The sequence below is a fragment of the Coregonus lavaretus genome (genome assembly GCF_964263955.1).
Source record: "Coregonus lavaretus genome assembly, chromosome: 15".
NCBI lineage: Eukaryota > Metazoa > Chordata > Actinopteri > Salmoniformes > Salmonidae > Coregonus > Coregonus lavaretus.
Genome location: NC_140002.1, coordinates 5,813,063 through 5,837,482, shown reverse-complemented (window position 1 = coordinate 5,837,482; position 24,420 = coordinate 5,813,063).

Genomic DNA, 24,420 nt, shown 5'->3' with positions numbered 1-24,420 from the left:
GCTCTCATGCATGCTTCAGTGTTGCTTGCCTCGAAGCGAGCATAAAAGGCATTTAGCTCGTCTGGTAGGCTCGCGTCACTGGGCAGCTCGCGGCTGGGTTTCCCTTTGTAGTCTGTAATAGTTTGCAAGCCCTGCCACATCCAATGAGTGTCAGAGCCGGTGTAGTAGGATTCAATCTTAGTCCTGTATTGACACTTTGCCTGTTTGATGGTTCGTCTGAGGGCATAGCGGGATTTCTTATAAGCGTCCGGGTTAGTGTCCCGCTCCTTGAAAGCGGCAGCTCAAGCCTTTTGCTCGGTGCAGATGTTGCCTGTAATCCATGGCTTCTGTTTGGGATATGTACGTACGATCACTGTGGGGAAAACGTCGTTGATGCGCTTATTGATGAAGCTGGTGACTGAGGTGGTATACTCCTCAATGCCATTGGATGAATCCCGGAACATATTCCAGTCTGTGCTTGCAAAACAGTCCTGTAGCGTAGCATCCGCGTCATCTGACCACTTCCGTATTGAGGGAGTCACTGGTACTTACTGCTTTAGTTTTTGCTTGTAAGCAGGAATCAGGAGGTTAGAATTATGGTCAGATTTGCCAAATGGAGGGCGAGGGCGAGCTTTGTATCCGTCCCTGTGCGTGGAGTAAAGGTGGTCTAGAGTTTTTTCCCTCTGGTTGACATGCTGGTAGAAATGAGGTAAAACGGATTTAAGTTTCCCTGCATTAAAGTCCCTGGTCACTAGGAGCGCCGCTTCTGGATTAGCATTTTCTTGTTTGATTATGGCCTTACACAGCTTGTTGAGTGTAATCTTAGTGCCAGCATCGGTTTGTGGTGGCAAATAGACAGCTATGAAAAATATAGATGAAAATTATCTTGGTAGTGTGGTCTACAGCTTATCATGAGGTACTCTACCTCAGGCGAGCAATACCTTGAGACTTCCTTAATAATAGACATTGCGCACCAGCTGTTATTGACAAATAGACACACACCCCCACCCCTCATTTTACCAGACGTAGCTGTTCTGTCCTGCCGATGCACGGAAAACCCAGCCAACTGTATATTATCCGTGTTGTCATTCAGCCACAACTCGGTGAAACATAAGATATTTCAGTTTTTAATGTCCCGTTGGTAAGATAGTCTCGAATGGAGATCATCCAGTTTACTCACCAGTGATTGCACGTTGGCCAATAGAACGGATGGTAGAGGCGTGTTATCCACTCGCCAACAAATTGTCACAAGGCACCCAGATCTCCGCCCCCTGTATTTCCGTCTTTTCTTCGCACGAATGATGGGGATTTGGGCCTGGTCTCGGAGAAGCAGTATATCCTTCACGTCGGTCTCATTAAATAAAACATCTTTGTCCAGTTCGAGGTGAGTAATCACTGTTCTGATATCCAGAAGCTCTTTTCGGTCATAAGAGACGGTAGCAGCAACATTATGTACAAAATAAGTTACAAACAATGCGAAAAAACACACCAAATAGCACAGATGGTTAGGAGCCCGTAAAATGGCAGGCAACCCCTCCGGCGCCATATACCATATACAGTGCTAATGAAGCCTTAATGAATGCTTTATGAAGCCTTCATAAGATGCACTTAAAAAAAACAGGACCACTTAGCTTACCTTATCAGGCGGACACAAAGTCTCTTCTGGACAACATTGTTTTGGAACAGATAAAATGAGCACCTTCCCGCTGAAGAGATATGGTTGCAGCCTGGAGCAAAACAAAATACCATCCTTGCGTTTTTGTTTGAGCTGGTAAGCAGAAAGCCTACTAAGCTAAGTAGCTTTTTGGCGGACTGTAGCGTAGACTAGTTTCCTTGGTAGTCAAAGTTACTTGAAAAATGTTGTGACTAATGTTGTAGTTCCATTTCTCTGACAGTTAGCGACTTGTTAGCAACTGACTTATTTTTTCTTTAAAAGTGCTTTCCTCTCAATCTTAAAGCATGCCCCATTCAAAAAATTCAGAACTAAGAACAGATATAGCCCCTGGTTCTCCTCAGACTTGACTGCCCTTGACCAGCACAAAAAACATCCTGTGGCGTACTGTATTAGCATCGAATAGCCCCGCGATATGCAACTTTTCAGGGAAGTTAGAAACCAATATACATAAGCAGTTAGGAAAGCAAAGGCTAGCTTTTTCAAACAGAAATTTGCATCCTGTAGCACTAACTCCAAAAAGTTTTGGGATACTGTAAAGTCCATGGAGAATAAGAACACCTCCTCCCAGCTGCCCACTGCACTGACGCTAGGAAACAATATCATCACCGATAAATCTACAATAATCGAGAATTTCAACAAGCATTTTGCTACGGCTGGCCATGCTTTCCACCTGGCTACCACTACCCCGGTCACCAGCTCTGCACCCTCCGCTGCAACTTGCCCATGCACCCCCCGCTTCTCCTTCACACAAATTCAGACAGCTGATGTTCTGAAAGAGCTGCAAAATCTGGACCCCTACAAATCATCTGGGCTAGACAATCTGGATCCTTTCTTTCTAAAATTAGCCGCCGAAATTGTCAGAACCCCTATTACTAGCCTGTTCAACCTCTCTTTTGTAACGTCTGAGATCCCCAGAGATTGGAAAGCTGCCGCGGTCATCCCCCTCTTCAAAGGGGGTGACACTCTAGATCCAAACTGTTACAGACCTATATCCATCCTGCCCTGCCTTTCGAAAGTTTTTTAAAGCAAAGTTAACAAACAGATCACCGACCATTTCGAATCACACCGTACCTTCTCCGCTATGCAATCCGGTTTCGAGCTGGTCATGGGTGCACCTCAGCCACGCTCAAGGTCCTAAACAATATTATAACCGCAATCGATAATAGACAGTACTGTGCAGCCGTCTTCATCGACCTGGCCAAGGCTTTCAACTCTGTCAACCACCGCATTCTTATTGGCAGACTAAATAGCCTTGGTTTCTCAAATGACTGCTTCGCCTGGTTCACCAACTACTTCTCAGATAGAGTTCAATGTGTCAAATCGGAGGGCCTGTTGTCTCGATCTATGGCAGTCTCTATGGGGGTGCCACAGGGTTCAATTCTTGGGCCGACTCTTTTCTCTGTGTATATCAATGATGTCGCTCTTGCTGCTGGTGATTCTCAGATCCACCTCTACGCAGACGACACCATTTTGTATATATCTGGCCCTTCATTGGACACTGTGTTACCAAACCTCCAAACGAGCTTCAATGCCATACAACACTCCTTCCGTAGCCTCCAACTGCTCTTAAACACAAGTAAAACTAAATGCATGCTCCTCAATCGAACGCTGCTGGCACCCGCCTACCCGACTAGAATCACTACTCTTGACGTGTCTGACCTAGAGTATGTGGACAACTACAAATATGTAGGTGTCTGGTTAGACTGTAAACTCTCCTTCCAGACTCACATTAAGCATCTCCAATCCAAAGTTAAATCCAGAATCGGCGTCCTATTTCGCAACAAAGCCTCCTTCACTCATGCTGCCAAACATGCCCTCGTAAAACGGACTATCCTACCGATCCTTGGCTTCGGCGATGTCATTTACAAAATAGCCTCCAACACTCTACTCAGCAAATTGGATGTAGTCTATCACAGTGCCATCCGTTTTGTCACCAAAGCCCCATATACTACCCACCACTGTGACCTGTACGCTCTTGTTGGCTGGTCCTCACTACATATTCGTCGCCAAACCCACTGGCTCCAGGCCATCTATAAATCACTGCTAGGCGAATTGGTCAACATAGCAACACCCACCCGTAGTATGCGCTCCAGCAGGTATATCTCACTGGTCATCCCCAAAGCCAATTCTCTGCTGCCAATGACTGGAACGAACTGCAAAAATCTCTGAAGCTGGAGACTCTTATCTCCCTCACTAACTTTAAGCATCAGTTGTCAGAGCACCTTACTGATCACTGCACCTGTACACAGCCCATCTGAAATTAGCCCACCCAACTACCTATTTATTGCCTTACCTCCATAACTTGCTACATTTGAACACACTGTATATATATATTCTGTTGTATTTTTGACTTTATGTTTTTACCCCATATGTAACTCTGTGTTGTTGTTTTTATCGCACTGCTTTGCTTTATCTTGGCCAGGTCGCAGTTGTAAATGAGAACTTGTTCTCAACTGGCTTACCTGGTTAAATAAAGGTGAAATCAAAATAAAGACATCACAATTCATAATGGTCATAACTGACTGATATTATCTCATAGAACAAAACATACAGAGTAAGATCTCCTAAGCCTGAGTTAACCTCAGATCTTATTTTCAGCTTACAGTATATCCCAAAACCCCATTCATTTCCCCATTGGAATGCCCTATGAACCAGAGGTAGACAATGCTAATTCATTTATGTTTTTTAGGACTATAAGCTAGCGAGCTCTATAGGCCTACTACAGCTTCAAGTGAGTGAAATAACAAATGGACTATACAGCTAAAAATGAGTGGAATTAAATTGGATAGCAGTACCAGTTTCAAACCTACAGGATCACAGGTCATCGCTCGCAGCTTGAGAAAGTTTGAGGAGGACGTTTTGCCGCCGACGGGTACCTCACAGCGGCACACGGAACGGGATGGGGTCGGCTGTGGCCGGGGTCGGCCATTCCATGTGCTGCAGCAAGGAGTACTTGGCTGCTGCTGGTGCATCCTCCTTCTGATATTTTGTCACTGCACAACATAAAATCCAGGTAGGGAATGTACACAACAGTGTTCATTTATTAATTTGCAAGGGGATTTATTATTTTTCTGTCGCCCTGGCGACTGACAACCCCCTGATAGCTGTGATCTTATATGAGAGCCAGAGCTCCAGGAGCAGAAAGCAGACCACATCAAATTGGCCAGTGTTGATGTTTTACACTCTGTAGAGTGGGACCATATGTCCTCAGAGATAGTGTTAAAATTAACTCTTTAAGTGTTGATTTAACACTACCAAATTGACTGTGTATGGTAATCACACCCTGGGGCTAGAGTATTTAACACCTACCTCCTGGAGCCTGCATAGCAACTGACTAAAAATATGGTTTCATCACTCACTCACTAGACAAATCAAAATCAAATCAAATTTTATTTGTCACATGCAACTGGTGTAGACCTTACTGAAATGCTTACTTACAAGCCCTTAACCAACAATGCAGTTTTAAGAAAAATAAGTGTTAAGAAAGTATTTACTAAAAGTAAAAAATACATATAAAAGAAGAAGAAGAGAAAAATAACAAATAATTAAAGAGCAACAATAAAATAACAGTAACGAGGCTATATACAGGGGGTACCGGTACAGAGTCAATGTGCGGGGGCATACGTGTCAAAAACTGGATAGCAACTAGCAACTAGCAACAACAACAAAAACAACTTTATACTGGTAAATGGAGATGAGAGACATGTAGTCACGTCATGTTCCTCTGTGCTCACATCTATTCAACATTTTCACTGTTTAAAATTAGACATGAACATTGATTTAAGGAATGAATAGGAGGTGTGTGGGGGAGTGCGGAGGAGTGGGATTTTCACTGTTATTATTATGCAAAGCAGCTTGTCCGGTTGCCTGTCAGAAAAACAGCGAGAGGCATGCAGGAGTTATTGTGGAAGAGAGAGAGCGATGATGCACATCCTGGAGAGGATGTCGTTCCAAGCAGGGTCATTAATCCGGAACACTCCTAGAAATAAGGGTTCCAAACTTACAGGTGTTATACAGCATACATCGGCACTTTCTGGAGAGGCCCCCTCTCCTTGGTCTGTACAGGTATGAATCTTGAGGTTATAGTGTAACGCAACACCAACGGAATATTTACGTGGTTGTACTGACTGAGCCCCCCAAAACGCAGCCATGCTGTTCACCGCTCTACACGGCCGGCTGCCAATGTGACGGGGGGCGATAATGTATCAAAGACAATTAGCGTTACACGCCTCTCCCATTGCAAATCCACAAATGACCACACACCCATTCCATCTAGATTGAATCCTCGGGGAGAGTATTTTTTATTTCATGTCATGTTTAGTCCTCGCTATTTAAAAATGATTACAGTTTTTGGATATAATGGATTTCCAGTGATTAGGATGTGCAGGTTGATAACATGCCATCAGGCATGCAGCAAGTATTTTTCACTTTAGCTAATGCATTTTAAAAGTGATATTAACATAATATTGCAGTGACTTTAATTTTAGGAATTCACCCGGGGAGGAAAGTAATAGCATTAGCATATGCTCATGCAAAACAGGACTCGTTACTGTTTTTTATTTTTATTTTTTTATAACGTACATCCAAACAATTTCCATAGGGATTGTGAAATTGTATAGTGTTACTTGTAATGTTTCTCACCAAGCAATAATACATTGAGTTTGGGATGTCATTCGGAAGGAAAATTCAGCAAACTAAATTATATGGTACCCCTATGACCTCTGGCTCTCACTCCGCTATAACCCCTGGCTCTCACTCCGCCTAGTCAACAATAATGTTAAGTGAATACTGAACCTGGTATTGCATTGCCTACGTGCCATCTTAAGATTGTATTTGTGAGATGTTCTATACAGCATTGTATAGAAATCCTGGCATTCTGCTAAGGGGAGAGTCCATCACACAGGTTGTTAGTTGCCTTAGTGCATTATGCTACAACATTTTCCAGAGTGTGACCTTGTTGGCGTACAGTTTCACCTAGTCAGACCTTCCCTCTCTCTGGCATGCAACAACAAAGGCATTCTATTTCCTCAGGCTAGCTGGGGTTCTTCTGATGCAATGTCAGAAATCAACTGTGTGGAAGGATTCTTTTGACACCGCTCATCACTGTTTGAACGCCCTCTCTGGGTGTCAGCGTGGAGCCGTTGTACTCCAGAGTGTACTTCAGACAGTCATCCTAAATGTTGTCAGGTTGTTTTTAAAGCCCACTCATTAAACTTGTAAACTTTAGACTCAGACAGATATTTTTTTATTCTCCTCTGGGTGCAACTGTCTGAGATTGAAACAGTGTCTTTTAACTTTAAACTCTAGCCCTGGGTGAATACAGTGAGATGTGGGTAGCTGTAATGGGAGAGGGGGTGTTGGTGAAGTATTCACGGTTGGCTAAACGTGGTACTGCAGCGTGTTATGGGGATGGGTTACAGAGCATGAGAAACATTTCATATCAAACACCTAAATAGACACCATTGAACCCCACCCTATGATGTTTGTTACAGTTGAGTATGCCAACAGTGGCACCTCATAAATATAAGCTGTGGACATCTATGACACCAACATTATGTGACACACAATGGCTGGATCATGTTTGAAGGCTCTGAGAGTGTCAGTTTGATAAATGAACACACACGAGTGGGTTCTGCACAATGTTCATTTTGAAAGCCGTTGGGATTCTGTTAATCCTTGTAAGAGGGGGGAGAGGTCAAGGATGACCATCTGAGACACACCAACCTAAAGGTCAAGGGATGCCTTCTTTTTCTGTGGGCACTTTGTCACACAAATGTTTCACTCCCATAACAAGGCTAACAAATCCTTGCTACTAAAAGGTTTGCTGTCTAACACTGTATGTGTCCCTGATTTGCAGTTATCCTAATAAGCACAGGAACTTACATTACAATGGGGATGCCTAAAATGTCACAACACCAATTTCCTGCACATGGTACCAGAAAACAGTTGGCCTCCTTAGAACCCCCTAGAGTCGATGTTCACCCCCCGCGGAAATCTAACTAGCATAATAAAAAAAGCCCTATAAAAATCGATTAGTTACCGGAGTGTAACTCCAGTTCTATGAGTGGAGCGGAGCCCCATAGGGGAGCTCTGCTCCTATTGGTTTACCCACTGCCCTAAGGCAGCATCAGCCTGAGACAAAATTATGCACACACCTGCAGCCAATAGGAGTACAGGTGTCCCTATAAGAGGGGATGCTTCCCCTCAATCAGCCTCCCGAGATATTTATCTTCAGGGAGACTAGAGAGGGTCGGCAGGGCCTTAAGTCCTATGGGGCTCCGCTCCACTCATAGAACTGGAGTTACACTCCGGTAACTAATCGTTCTATATCATGGAGCTCCGCCCCATAGGGGAGTTCTGCTCCTATTGGTTTAAGGCGGAGCGTAGCGCTCCAAAATGTACTCCCTGCCGAGCCCAACACTTCCCATCAAAATGAAAAGGTCAGGCCTAGCAATGGCTGCAACCAATTCCTGCAGTACTGTAACCACTGTCACCCTACAAGTGTCACAATATACTGCGTCATCGGTTAAAAACCCCGCCCCACCTAGTCCAATGGCAACACCAATGACTAGTGGGCAGATCACCAGAATACAGGCCATACTAATCTGTACTAGCAGATAGATGGTACCTCAATATCCTGTTACAATACTACCGACCACTAATGGAATGACACAAAGTGTCACTCTACATTGTGTACACGGTAGACCGCCTCACTCAATCAATGGAACCCCAGAGATTAGTGGGCAGATCCCAGAACATGATTCATACTAATCTGAACAAGCAGATAGATGACGTCACATTCCGTCAAATTGTCATTACCGGTCTAATAGTATCGTAACCCAGGTTACTACTAATATCCCTCATCATCCCGCCTCACTCCAGTGAATCACTGGTGGGCAGATCAATACATGCCCTCTACTGTACTGAACCTGTCAGTCAGGAGTCATGCCAAAAATATGTCCTTCTATCAGAAGCGGACCTGATAGAGACCCTGTCTCCACAGTCCTGCATTCCTCTCCTCCTAGCTCAAAGTCTCCCTTCAGCCACACTGAGTACAGACTGAGCCAAAGAGTTAGAAGACATATCCAAGAGATAGAAACGGATAAATGGAGACGCCAAGGCGCGTACTGGGCACAGGCGATGGAGCATTTCCTCACTCCTCTCTCTATGAGGAGGAGGAGAAAAAGCCCATAGCTCCACGGTCTGTGATCTATATGAACTCCTAATAAACTTCGGCACAAATGACGGGTTAGGACGTAACACCGCTCTGCTCAGATCGCCATTAATGGCCAGGCAGTCGGGTCTCGTCGAAAGAGCACACAAATCACTAACACGCTTAGCCGTAGTCAAAGCGAGCAACAGTGCTGTCTTCAAAGACAGCATCTTGAGGGGTATTTGATTCAATGGCTCGAACGGCGACTTACATAGCGCTTCGAGTACCAAAGCCAAATCCCACTGAGGAAGCGTGGCTCTAGGTGTTGGCCTAAGCCGCCGCGTTCCTAATAGGAAACGTTTCACTAGAGGGTGGCTAAAGACATTGTCTCTGCCAAACCCCTCGTGACAAGCTGAAATCGCCACTGCAAACACCTTAATGGTGTCGGGCGATCTCTGCTCGTCAAACATAAGCTGTAGGAAAGAGAGAATACTCTCAACCTGACAGCTCATGGGGTCTACATCTTGTGTGATACACCATTGTGAAAACACGTTCCATCTACTGGCATACATCTTAGAAGTGGAACTGGCACGTGAACCCTGTATGGTCCTGATCACCACATCAGATAACCCACGGCGCTCTAGCCTGTCCCTCTCAGCAGCCAGGCCTTCAGTGGTTGGCCGATTATGGGCAACTGCCCTATCGTGCGCCCCGCCTGAGACAACGCGTCCCGTCGATGTGGAATTGGCCAAGGTGGCGCAATCAACATCTGACTCATCTCCGCAAACCAAGGAGCCCCTGGGCGATCGGGGGCTACCAGTATCACTGACAGCCCTCCTGACCTCACCCTGGCTAACAGTGGAAGAATGCAGGACAGCGGAGGGAATGCATACAGAAGAACTCTCTGCCACGGGTGGTGCGCAAAGGCGTCTCTTCCTAGTGGCGGTTCTTCCTGTTCCCTCAGAGAGAACCATAGGGGTCATTGCGCGTTCACACGTGACGCGAATAGATCCACCTCGGCTCTCCCGAACTGTTCCCAAATTTGGAGAACAATGTCCGGATGCAGACACCACTCGTCGTCTCGAGGACCCCCTCTTGACATGAGGTCTGCTCCTACGTTCAAGTAGCCCGGAATGTGTGCTGCTCTCAATGAGCGAAGGTGCTCGTGAGCCCACAGCCACAATTCCTCTGCCGCCCGATGGAGAGCAGGAGACCTGACTCCTCCCTGGCGATTTATGAGGGCTACTGTGGTCCGGTTGTCTGACCAGACCAACATATCGCGACCCCGAAGGGTAGACGCGAAGTGGGTCAAAACCAGTCGAACCATTTCCAACTCCAAGAGGTTGATGTGACGACTCGAAAGAGGCCACACACCTCATATCGCTTGGGTCTGACATGTCCCTCCCCATCCCGTCAGAGACGCATCTGTGAACACTGGGATGTAAGAGGACACTTTGCCTATCGGGACTCTGTGCGTGAGAACGCGCGGGTTTCTCCAATAGTTCAGATCTGCACTGAGCGAGAGGGGAACCACCACCAACCGATGACGTTGACGCAATGGTTCTAGTCTTAGTTGGGCGAACCATCGCTGCATTCTGCGCATGTGCAGGAGTCCCAGCGGAACCACAGAGTGGGCTGACGACATGAGACCCAAGAGTGACATGATCGACAGTGCTGTCACCGTGTGATTCGGACGACACTTCCTCAGGGCTAGCAACAAGGCTACCCTTCGGGGGTCCGAAATTCGAGCCCTCATCATTACAGTGTCTAGCTGTATCCCCAGGTAGACAATCTGATGACTTGGCCAGGGCGTGCTCTTTTTCCAATTCACAGCGAACCCCAGACGTGTGAGATGAATCACTGTCTGTGTTGTGTGAGTGATCGACCGCTCTGCTGACGGGGCGAGAACCAGTAGGTCGTCTAGGTAGGCTAGTAGCCGTATTCCCTGACGACGCAACGGTTCCAATGCCGCCTCCACACACTTGGAAAACGTGCGAGGTGCCAGGGCGTACCCAAATGGCATCCTCGTGTATTCGTACGCCACCCCTTGAAAGGCGAATCGCAGAAACTTCCTGTGACGCGGCTGTACCGGCACATAAAAGTACGCGTCCTTTAGGTCTATGCTCGTACAAAAGTCTCCTTTCTGGACACATTCCAGCAGACGTTTTGTCGTTAGCATTCGAAAGGGCCGTTTGGTTACGCTCTCGTTGAGAATGCGTAAATCCAATATCGGCCTCATTCCCCCCGTCTTTTTGGGCACCAGTAAGTAGGGCGAATATAGCCCTTTGTTCCTTTGCTCCTGGGGAACCACTGTGACCGCCTCCTTCGCCAAAAGTTCCGTAATCTCTGAAACTAGAGCGGCCACTTTTTCGGGCGTTTTCATCACCGTCTCCACTACTCCCCTGAATGGGGGTGGAGTCCGATGGAATTGGAGAGCATAACCCTTCTGCAACGTCTGTTGTAGCCAGCGTGAGAGGGTGCAGCTTCGCTGCCACTGCCAACAATACAGAGAAAGCGGCCGAGCGCGAAGCTGTGGTACATTCAGTAGGAAGGACCTGTATTCCTCTATGGTCCTTGCCGCCGCTGTTCCCCAACACTGAGGTGGTGGAACAGCCCAAGGCGGGCCTCCCATGAAAGGGAGAGGAAACATTAGTGCGTTCTGAACCAGAAGGAGGCGCAGAGACGTCAGTTAAACCTGTAACCGTCGTATTCCTGCCCTCCGTGAACGCAGCGCGGGTCTGAATTGCACTGACCGAGGCCACAGCCTGCGACAGGGCACCATCCCCAGCAAGCGATTGCGTCATCGTAGGTGACTGCAATCCGCTATTAGAGCCACTCACTACAATACTCCTAGGAGTCTGTAATATGAGGTCTCTTTGAGATAAACCAAGACGGCGTCTTGGTCTCTTTCCTCCTTTCACCTCCTGTGTGCGTTCAGCTCCGCACCTCTGGTGGGCTGAACTACACTCAGTGTGGTGAGCATTGGCGCGTTCAGAAAGAAGCGGGGGCGCCGATACACTGGGCACCTTCGTGACCGTGGTAATCGGGCCCTCCGTGAACGCAGCATGGGTCTGAATCGCACTAACCGAGACCTTAGTCTGCGATAGTGTGCCATCCCCAAATAGCGACTGCGTCATCATGTCAGAGTTTGACCGAGACTGCTGTCTACTATGTGAAGCACTTCTTATACCTGAAGTGTTATGTGTACCTACTCTGAATGCCTGTTCAGCAACACACCCTTGGTGGGCTGAACGGCGCTTAGAGTGGTAGGGTAGAGAGGGTGAGATTTGAACGCTCTCGGACGTATTATGGAAAAGGGGCTCTTTTTTGACAAAGTCAGGTGGAGCCAACTCTTTTTTTAACATATCAACAAAAGCAATACCATCATCACCCATCCCTTCAACCGAAGGGTGGGGGGGAACAGTGGTCACGTTCGAATATGACGTGTCCTCCATTCGCTCCCCCGCGTCCCGTCATGTGCGCCTCCTCTTGTGGCCTCCCTTAGGAGCCCAAGTCGGCGTCCTCACCACCTCCCTCGCCGGCTGCAACGGGGCCACCGTGGCTGCTGGGGGGGCTGGGCCCGCTCCCCTGCTTCCTGCGGCCACCGATTGGCGCCGGATACGCCGCCTCACCGTAGACCCTTGTCTACTCTGGGGGGCGGAAGTGGATGGTGACGGTGCAGGGCCTAACCTCCTTGCCAATGGCAGGTGTCTGGCCAACTGCTTATTTTCTTCGTCCAGCTTCAAAAACCTCTCAGTCGCCTCTTTGACGGCGACTCCAAAGAGCCCGTCGTCAGAGAGGGGGGCGTTCAAAAGGGACGTCCTGTCTGCTTCCTTCATGGTTGTCAGGGACAACCAGAGGTGTCGCTCCGCGACCACCGTGGTGGCCATGGACCTCCCCGAGCAGACGGCCGATGCCTGTGTTAGGTGTAGGATGGCGCCAGAAATCCTGGACGCCTCCTCCACCTCCTCTGGCTCCAGCTCTGTCTTACCCGTGGTTAAACGGGACAGAGCAGCTGCCAAGAGGGCAATGTTGTTAGCTGCTGCTACAGCTTGGGCTCCCAAATTGAAGGACTTCTCTAACAGCTGTGCTGTGAGACGGTCCTTCTGAGATGGCAACGTGGCTTTTCTGGAAGAGGGCCAGGGACTCGAACCCGGTACGAGATACGCCGCCATGGCGCTCTCTAACCTGGGGATTCCCTTGACTTGGCCCTGGAACCTTCCCTCCACTCTAGTGAATGGGAGGTACGATTTAACCGGCGAACGCGCCGCTAAAGGTCTCCCATGAGCCCTCGACGTATTTAGCCAAAGAAGGCATGGCAGGAGCCAGTGGCTCTGCCGCTCTTCTTGGCCTCGAATACGGGCCGCCCTCCATTAAATCAACCTCCGGTGCGGAGGGAACAGGGGGCAGCGGTATCTCCAGCCGTCTGGCAGCTCTCTCAATGAGACCGGGAAAGTCCGTCCTCAGAGACGCTGCGGCGAAGGACAGGGCTTCTGATTTCTCAGAGCCCGTGTCGTCATCACCATAGGAACTACAAGCCCTCTCGCTAACCAAAGGAAAGGGGGGCTTGAATGTATGAGGGACGGGGTCTGACTGTTCCATAGGAATGTCAGCCTCTTCCTCATAGTCCCTATCATCCCCTGAGTCTGCGCCGTCAGACGACGCCTCTGAAGCAGAGGCTAGTATTGACAACACATCCTCTAGGGGGATATCCTCCCTAAAAAACGCCCAGCGCTGCTTCCTCTCCTTTGTAGAAAGGAGGGCCCAGGAGGCGCAGTTAGGGGGACTACAGATGCTGGGACCCTAGACACACGAAACATAAGTCGTGGGAGTCGCCGGCCGCCATGGAGGAGCATCTGCATTGAGCTCTGAAAAGAGCTTTTGGGGGTGGAAAATCTCCTGGTGTGCTCATTTTAGGATGACGTCGATGACTGGAAAATCGACAGCGTTTTCTTCGTCCTGAGTCTTCTCTTCTTCTCTTCGTCTCTTCTTGGCTTCTTCAGTCTAGTCCAGTCGCTGATCCCCTCTTATAGGGACACCTGTACTCCTATTGGTTGCAGGTGTGTGCATAATTTTGTCTCAGGCTGATGCTGCCTTAGGGCAGTGGGTAAACCAATAGGAGCAGAGCTCCCCTATGGGGCGGAGCTCCACGATATAGAACTGTCTGTTTAAGCTAGAGATATCTGTTTTTAGCATGGTCTGTGTTTTGCATGGGCTGAAAATCGGTCTTCTCACGAAAATGTCTGTAGTTTCCATAGAGGGGTCATATAAAAATGGTATATGACCCCTCTATAGACGGATGAGACTCTCATGAACATAATGGTGTTCTCCGTTTTGCTCTATGACTCCCACAAGTGTCACAGGACTGGGCCGAAAAAATAAAAAAATGAATGGAAGTGAATGGGGCATTTCCACGTCAGATATAGGACAGACACTTCAAAACATACTTCATTTTCATTTATTTTTGGACTATCTGCTTTTCCATTTATGAATCTGTTATGCGATGCGTTTCTAAGGGCTAATAGCAGTAAGGCAAAATTAAATGTTTCATCAAATAATTTTTGTAAATATATCTTTTTTATACCTACAGGGGTCCTAAAATTCAAAATAAAACAGCTAAATGATCCATGGTATTTACATCTTAAAACAATTAAAACAACAGATGTTAGCTTAGTAGAAACCCAACCCCGGGCCCTTAGACCTTCCAGGGAATTGTTGCAAGATGACGTAATAGATGTTTTTGTGAACTCTCTCACACTTCACAGGTCGACAGCGACACTAAAAGACACTCACATTCTCACACAGTTTTCGATACACTGTACAATGCAAATTCAGGCCCAACAGGTGTTCTGTTTTGATTCGGTGCATTAAACGGCAATGAGTTGCTGCCATAACATGACTCCCGAGTGGCGCAGTGGTCTAAGGCACTGCATCGCAGTGCTAGCTGTGCCACTAGAGATCCTGGTTCGTGTCCACGCTCTGTCGCAGCCGGCCGCGACTGGGAGGCGCACAATTGGTCCAGCATCGTCCAAGGTATGGGAGGGTTTGGCCGGCAGGGATGTGGGTTCGTTTCCCACGGGGGGCCAGTATAAAAAAAATTATAAAAAAAAACATGTCTGCACTCACTAACTGTAAGTCGCTCTGGATAAGAGCGTCTGCTAAATGACTTAAATGTAAATAACATGACCAGACACTGTTAAATCAGAGCTTAGAAGGCTGATCCTTTAGAAACAGTTAATTTGCCTCTTCTTAACTTTTTTTGTAATGTAATGGCTTCGCTAAAGCAGATAAACCTGAAAATGGTTTTAAATAACAACAGCATAAAATAAGAGAAGCACAATAGAACTACAACAGCTGGCTAACCTGTACAGTATAGAAATAATTAAATACAGTGTATGGAAATATGTGTGTTAGTTGAACTGATTATTTCATCCCTGGGAAAGGTGCTTTTGAATAGCCCCCTCTCTATGAAATAATGAACAATCAAGGTAGTGTAGGAAGCTTTGTTAGAAGGCCACATAGCAGATAGAGAAACAGTGTGCTTTGTACAGGTTACACATTAGGCTAAATAAAAGACTGTAAAAACACCAGAAAATCAGCTCTAAGTGATTTTAATTTGGGAAATCTGTTCCAAAGTAATAGAGAGATATACAGTATGTGATCGTATACAAATGTAAGCAAGATTTCTACTGTACAGTATTTAGCACGCTAACCCCAATGAGGCTACATTATGGCCACCAAAGTTGGTTCCCTTGGATTAGATTTTTGTTTACATTAGGCATCAGTCAATTCCATTGCATGATGCAGTCCAACATCATTCTGTGCCGTTTATTCACTTGAACTTGACGGGTCTGTGACCTCAGAGGTGAAAGGTCATACCAAGTTCAGTCATTGTTTTGTTTTTTTAAATAACCAAAGCACAGTTTTAGGTAGGTCTAAGTCAATAGACAATGACTGGGAGAGACGCTTGCACTCAAAAATAATGAGCCGTCAACATTCTATGAGCATGGCATTCCTTTGTCAGCTGTAACATCGAATGCAACATCCGACAGTAGAACTATGACTGTAAAGGTAACACATCCAGTCTGTTGAATCATCAGTACTCAGACAGTACAACGACACACTGAGGATTCTCAGCTCTGTTTAGGTGTGGCAGCCAAACAGCCTGGCTTCCTTATTCCCATGTGCCTCAGCAGTTAAGGCATCCTGAGGGATCCAGCGCCAGCGTTTCTGTTCCCACTGAGCTTCCAGAGGCCTCGTCCTGTGGATTCTCCCTGGGAACATCAACAACAAAGCACAAATTCTGACTTTTAAAGAAGAAACTTGGAGTGCACTGTGCTCCAATACAGACTGAATAAAAGAAAGTAGCGTTTTCGACAAGAGGGTGGGGAGAAGGAAGTGTGTGATAGGTAGCCGAGAGCAAGAATACCTTCCTAGAGTTGTTGACAGATTCCTCTTTTAGAATATGCACTACTGCGTCTTTTTCTCCACAGTTGCTATAGAAACCACACGTGTCGTGATATATCAACACGCTCTAGCTGTCCTTTCCAGGTATTTTTGTGTTGTTGTTTTGTATTCGTCAGGAGAGTGCAGCCCCCTGTTCAGCTCCTTGCTAACACAGAAGTCACACTGATGCATTAAGGACACTGATGTGTTTGGCATAGGAGGATTGAACCAAAATGTACACAAGCACCACAAAGACCAATACAACACAAAAGACAGTTGCTTTGATGCTTAGCAACAGTAATGTTCATCCACACAATCACCATTTCTAGGTCATCAATCCCCATTGGGCTTTGAATAACTGGTAAAAAAAACATGAAACACCATTGTTAATACAACAAGTGACGCAGATGCACAGATACACAGACTCACACAGCGACTGCTCATGTATTGTCACTCGTGCTTATTGTGAAAAGGCTTTGTTCTCAAAATCCAGGATTAAGTGTTGGCTTTAATGCAAGTACAATGTCTGTTTTTTTCTTCCCAATAAAAAGTAAAATATTTTAGGGGTTTCCTAAAGGGGCATTCCACCTAAGTTTTACAGTATTTTGTTATTTTACCGTAAGGATAATTAGAGAAGGTCGTGTTGTCAACAATCAGCATGTCAAATATACCTTCCTTAGCAGCTGTAGTGTGAGTGCAATGGATCATTGCTGGATTGATGTAGTCCAAATATAAACAAAGTGGTCATGCAAACTGCAAAGCTGTCTCTATGGATCCTTTATCAATCCAATCAAATCAAATTGTATTGGTCACATACACATATTTAGCAGATGTTTTTGCGGGTGTAGCGAAATGCTTGTGTTCCTATCTCCAACAGTGCAGTAGTATCTAAGATTTCGCAACAATACACACAAATCTAAAAGTAAAATAATGGAATTAAGAAATATAGAAACATTAGGATGGGCAACGTCGGAATGGCATTGACTATATTGACCTGTCTTTAGTGAAAGAGAAGAGAGTGGCTGATGTTTCTTTGTTGCCTGGGGGGAATTGGTCTGTTTTATTTTAGAGAGAGAGAGAGAGAGAGAGAGAGAGAGAGAGAGAGAGAGAGAGAGAGAGAGAGAGAGAGAGAGAGAGAGAGAGAGAGAGAGAGAGAGAGAGAGAGAGAGAGAGAGAGAGAGCTCTGACCTCACAGTGAACAGAGCAGTGCTTTCAGGTCATGAAGTCAGTGCTGTGTATATCAAGGAGCGATAATTTCAATGTCCCTGTTGGTAAATGTTATATTCCCACAGACAATTGAACATTTCAGAGTGAATCCATGAACGACAGTGAATCCTCCTCCTTGCTCGGGCAGGCTTCGGCGTTCGTCGTCCCCGGAGTACTAGCTACTGCCCATCGATGTTTTGGTGTGTGTCTTGTGTTGTCTAGTTTGTACACCTGTTTCTTATTTTGTATTGATTATGTAACATATAAGTTCCCTTGTTTTATGTTTGCCTTTGTGTGTTATTGTCCTTTTGTCCTGTCGTATGTTTGGCATTGCTAGCTCGTTATTTTACACACTCCGCGTGTTACTCCTCTAGTGTTGGAGACTTTTGTTTTTGTGCGTATTACTGGGAGTAAAGTAGTCATTCCTGATCCTCTGTGTCCTGCGCCTGACTTCACTGCCGCATACACATCACCCCAGTCTGACAGAATAACACACCACCCATGGAGTCAGCAGGACCAGCGGTGGTGACCGAGTCGCTGGAGGATCGGGTCAGCAGCCAGGACGCCATGATCCGTAGACTCGGCACCACCATGCAAGATGTGATGGACACTCTGAGCCGATGGGAAAGAGGAGGCTTGCCCACACCTCCTCCTACATTACCACCACCATCGGCCAGCCCCATCGTACCATCTCCGGAGTCCAGTGGGATTCGGCTCTCGCTCCCGAGGGCATATGATGGCACCGCAGCCGGGTGTCAGGGTTTCCTACTTCAAGTGGAACACCCGGCGCCCTCAGGATACAAGAGCGTCTCCGCCCTCATCTCCTGTCTATCCGGCAAGGCGCTGGAGTGGGCCAATGCCGTATGGAGGGGAATAGACGCCGCCACCATCAGCTACGCGGTGTTCTCACGCCGCTTCAGGGCGGTTTTCGATCATCCCCCAGAGGGTAAAGCGGCGGGGGAGCGTCTGTTCCACCTCCGACAGGGGAAGAGGAGCGCACAAGAGTTCGCTCTGGACTTCCGGACTCTAGCGGCTAATGCGGGGTGGAATGAGAGGGCCCTCATCGACCACTATCGGTGCAGCCTACGAGAGGACGTTCGCCGAGAGTTGGCCTGCAGGGACACCAATCTAAGCTTCGATCAGTTGGTGGACATGTCGATCCGTCTGGATACCCTGCTGGCTACCCGCGGACGTCCGGAGTTGGGGCCGTCCATTCCATCTCCCAGTACCTCCGAGCCGAGCCCTATGGAGCTCGGGGGTGCTGGCGCTAGAGAGAGGAGGAGAGAGACCCGGAGGGAGGCTGTCCTCTGCACCAACTGTGGCCGTAGAGGACACACTGCGGCTCGGTGCTGGGGAGGGTCTCCTGGGGATCGAGGCAACAGGTCACGCACTGATGAGTCATTTCAGGTGAGTAGGCGCCCAACTCACCCAGAGCTCTCTGTTGTCCACCTGTGTATTCAAGTTGAATTTCCCCAGGTTTCATCTCATTCCCAGCATAAGGCGCTAGTCGATTCAGGCGCAGCTGGGAATTTTATTGATCGTAATTTCTGTTTTAAGTTAGGGATTCCCCTCCTACCAGTAGATGTGCCTTTTCCTATTCATTCCCTAGATAGCCGTCCGTTGGGATCAGGTTTAATTAGGGAGGTCACAGCGCCACTAAAGATGAAGACGCAGGGGGGTCATGAGGAGATTATACAGTTGTATCTGATCGACTCTCCTGCGTTTCCCGTGGTGCTGGGGCTTCCTTGGTTAATCTCTCATGACCCCACCATTTCGTGGCAACAGAGGGCTCTCAGGGAGTGGTCTGATCAGTGTGTCGGGCGTTGTATAGGTGTTTCCGTAGGGGCGACCACGGTGGAAAGTCCGAACCAAATGCTCGCACTGCACATTCCTCCTGAGTATGATGATTTGGCACTCGTGTTCAGTAAGAAGAGGCTGACGCGATTGCCACCTCATAGACAGGGGGATTGTGCGATAGACCTCCAGGCAGGTGCTGCACTTCCGCGTAGTCATGTGTATCCTCTGTCTCAAGAGGAGACGGCGGCGATGTAGACATACATCGCCGAGTCTCTGAGACAGGGATACATACGGCCCTCCACTTCTCCTGCGTCCTCGAGTTTCTTTTTTGTGAAGAAGAAGGATGGAGGTTTGCGCCCGTGTATTGATTACCGTAGTCTCAATCAGATCACAGTTAAATACAGTTATCCTCTCCCTCTGATTGCGAGTATGACGGAGTCATTACACGGAGCGTGCTTCTTCACAAAATTGGATCTCAGGAGCGCCTACAACCTGGTGCGCATTAGGGAGGGAGATGAATGGAAAACAGCATTTAGTACCACCTCGGGTCACTATGAGTATCTCGTCATGCCTTACGGGTTAATGAATGCTCCTTCAGTCTTCCAATCATTTGTGGACGAGATCTTCCGGGATTTGCATGGGTAGGGTGTAGTGGTGTATATTGACGACATTCTAGTATACTCTTCTACACGAGCCGAGCATGTGGCCCTGGTGCGTCGAGTGTTGGGTAGGCTGTTGGAGCATGACTTGTATGTGAAGGCAGAGAAATGCCTGTTTTTCCAGGAGTCCATCTCCTTCCTGGGCCATCGGTTGTCCGCGTCAGGGGTGGAGATGGTCTGCTAAATGACGTAAATGAGATGGAGGTTGACCGCGTTTCAGCCGTGCGTAATTGGCAGACTCCCACCACGGTTAAGGAGGTGCAGCGGTTTTTGGGTTTTGCCAATTACTACCGGAGGTTTATCTGGGGTTTTGGACAGGTAGCAGCTCCCATCACCTCCCTGCTAAAGGGGGGTCTGGTGCGTTTGCAGTGGTCGGCTGAGGCGGACAGGGCGTTTAGGCAATTGAAGGACCTGTTCACCTCGATTCCGGTGCTGGCACATCCGGACCCCTTTTTAGCGTTCCAAGTGGAGGTGGACGCGTCAGAGGCTGGTATTGGGGCTGTACTGTCTCAACGCTCAGGCACGCCTCCTAAACTCCGGCCCTGCGCTTTTTACTCTAAGAAGCTCAGCCCGGCGGAACGTAATTATGACGTGGGGGACAGGGAGCTGCTAGCCGTGGTTCAAGCCCTAAAGGTGTGGAGGCATTGGCTTGAGGGGGCTCAACACCCTTTTCTCATTCTGACTGACCATCGTAACCTGGAGTACATCCGGGCAGCTAGGAGACTGAACCCTCGTCAGGCTAGGTGGGCCATGTTTCTGGCCCGGTTTGTTTTTAAGCTCACCTACATACCAGGGTCACAGGACGTTAAGGCAGACGCCCTGTCCCGGCGATATGACACAGAGGAGAGGTCCTTTGAGCCCACTCCCATACTGCCGGAGTCTTGTCTGGTGGCACCGGTGGTGTGGGAGGTCGATGCGGAGATCGAGCGGGCGTTACGTACCGACCCTACTCCTCCAGTGTCCAGCGGGGCGGAAGTACGTGCCGCTCGAGATTCGTGATCGACTAATTTATTGGGCTCACACGTCACCCTTCTCTGGACATCCTGGTATTGGCCGGACAGTGCACTGCCTTAGTGAGAAGTACTGGTGGCCAACATTGGCTAAGGACGTGAGGGTTTATGTCTCTTCCTGCTTGGTGTGCGCTCAGTGTAAGGCGCCTAGACACTTGCCCAGGGGGAAGTTACAACCCCTACCCGTTCCACAACGGCCGTGGTCTCACCTATCGGTAGACTTTGTTACGGACCTTCCCCCCTCCCAGGGGAATACCACTATTCTGGTCGTTGTGGATCGGTTCTCTAAGGCCTGTCATCTCATCCCAATGCTGGGTCTCCCTACTGCCCTACAGACTGCTGAGGCCTTGTTTATCCACGTCTTCCGGCACTACGGGGTACCTGAGGATATAGTGTCTGATCGGGGTCCCCAGTTCACCTCTAGAGTCTGGAGGGCGTTCATGGAACGCTTGGGGGTCTCGGTTAGCCTTACCTCGGGTTTCCACCCTGAGAGTAATGGGCAGGTGGAGAGAGTGAACCAGGATGTGGGTAGGTTTCTGAGGTCTTATTGCCAGGACCGGCAGGAGGAGTGGTCGGGGTATATCCCCTGGGCAGAGGTTGCTCAGAACTCCCTTCGCCACTCATCTACGAATCTGACCCCTTTCCAGTGTGTGTTGGGGTATCAGCCGGTTCTGGCACCATGGCATCAGAGCCAGATCGAGGCTCCTGCGGTGGATGAATGGTTTCCGCGCTCGGAGGAGACATGGAACGCTGCGCATGTCCATCTGCAGCGGGCTATCCGTAGGCAGAAGGCGAGCGCCGATCGCCACCGCAGTGAGGGTCCAGTGTATGCACCTGGAGATCGAGTCTAGCTCTCGACTCGAAACCTGCCCCTTCGCCTGCCCTGCCGGAAGCTGGGTCGGCGGTTTGTGGGGCCATTTAAAGTCCTGAGGAGATTGAACGAGGTATGTTACAGATTACAACTGCCTAATGATTATTGCATTAACCCCTCGTTCCATGTGTCTCTCCTCAGGCCGGTGGTAGCTGGTCCACTCCAGGACAATGAGATACGGGAGACTCCTCTGCCCCCACTGGACATCGAGGGGGCTCCGGCGTACTCAGTCCGGTCCATCGTGGATTTGAGACGTCGGATGGGGGGTCTGCAGTATCTCGTGGAGTGGGAGGGGTACGGTCCGGAGGAACGGTGCTGGGTGCCTAGGAGGGACATCTTAGATCCCTCCCTCCTGACAGAGTTCCACCGGAGTCATCCCACTCACCCTGCTCCGCGTCCTCCTGGCCGTCCCCGAGGCCGGGGTCGGCGCACGGCTGGAGCCGCGCGTCAAGGGGGGGGTACTGTCACGGATGCCGCCGAGGCTGCTCCTCCTCCTTGCTCGGGCAGGCTTCGGCGTTCGTCGTCCCCGGAGTACTAGCTACTGCCGATCGATGTTTCGGTGTGTGTCTTGTGTTGTCTAGTTTGTACACCTGTTTCTTATTTTGTATTGATTATGTAACATATAAGTTCCCTTGTTTTATGTTTGCCTTTGTGTGTTATTGTCCTTTTGTCCTGTCGTATGTTTGGCATTGCTAGCTCGTTATTTTTACGCACTCCGCGTGTTACTCCTCTAGTGTTGGAGACTTTTGTTTTTGTGCGTATTACTGGAAGTAAAGTAGTCATTCCTGATCCTCTGTGTCCTGCGCCTGACTTCACTGCCGCATACACATCACCCCAGTCTGACAGACAGTGTAAAAATCTGTCAATGATGAAAAGTGTCATTGTCAATGGTGAACAACAAACAGTATCAGTTAATTTGAATCAGACAGGGTTTAAAGAACATTAGGTAAATGAAAACAAAACAACTATCACTGTGTTGCACCACCAACCATGGATCATGAGCTGAAAATAATATCTTCTTATCTTTCCACGGTTGATGCCAGCACACATCAACAATGATACTACTGAGTGGGGAGACACCTGCCCATGTCTCACAACTGTCTCCTCGCATCTGGCCGTACATGCACTTGAAAACAATATATCTGCAGCACAACATGGTCAGTCTATGAGGAGGTCTACCATCTGGACGCATGGAAGATAAACTAACCGTCTTTTCATTTTGTTCAACTTTACATTTACCTCTCTGTTGTTTGGCATACTGTTCAAAAATATATGCTTGGAATGGAACGGAACGTCTGCAGAGTACTACTCAAAAGAACAGCTGCAGGAACTAGGGAATTCAAAGCAATGTTTTTTAGGCCACAGAATTCAAATATCTGTATGAACAAGTCTTACTGTTTCTCTCTCTCTCTCTCTCTCTCTCTCTCTCTCTCTCTCTCTCTCTCTCTCTCTCTCTCTCTCTCGCTCTCTCTCTCGCTCTCTCTCTCTCTCTCTCTCTCTCTCTCTCTCTCTCTCTCTCTCTCTCTCTCTCTCTCTCTCTCTCTCTCTCTCTCTCTCTCTCTCTCTCTCTCTCTCTCTCTCTCTCTCTCTCTCTCTCTCTATCTCTCTATCTATCTCTAAGCCATTTAGAGAGGAAAATTACCCAACACTTGGTTGTATTTCCTGGTAAATGCTAACAAGGTCCTCAATTGCAATGTCTGTCTGGACGGAAAGTGGCAACACACAGATAGAGCATTAGAATGAGCCAGACAAACCATGTCGACCCTGAGCACACAGAGTATAATTCACATTTATGGCCAAAGCTTGTTAAATGTGCATCCTGTTTGGGGCAGAGGCTAGATATACTGTCTTCATTACTGTACAGCCATGGGACTCTTGCCAAGTCAGGGTATTTTACTGGCACTTGCACAGATGAGAAATGGAAAAGCATGAAACAACTGTCAGGATTATGGCCATTTTAGACTACTACTTTGTCTCAGCCTTTGAGTAATATATTCAAGGATCTGCCGAGCCTGAAACTTGCCCACCTGTTGAATTGTGAGACATTTGTAATCATAACTGAGGTCTGACAAGAAGGAAGACCCATGGACGCTCTTCTTATTAACAACACATCCCACTTGGCACAGATGTCAATTTTATCTATTCCACATTGGTTCAACGTAATTTCATTGAAATGTTGATTCAACCAGTGGGATGGCACTGTCCTCCATCTCAGATCCTAAGCATGTCCCATAGCATTCATCATATTCCTCTCCCTCAGTCCGGCTTTACTTTAGCAAAGTAAAAACTAGTTGGATTAATTTAGAACCATCCAGACGTGTACCTGCCATGTGAAGTGAAGCCCTGTGCTGCCTGCCATGCTGCTAGTCTCTGGCAGTCAGACAGGTGGGCGTCTGACAGCCATGAATTAGCTGGTAATGAGGGTCTTCTACAATAGAGGAGGTTCAACCCTCAGCTCAGGAAGGTAAAGGTCAACCTCACAGAGATCTGCCACAAACTTGTTAAAAGGTCAACAATGATGTGAGTCATTCTTCAGCTCCAAATGTCCCTGGATTGTTGGATTAAGAAATTGCTCAATATTATGTGATTGGTGAAAGAGGACTTTGTACAAGAACACTTGGTTA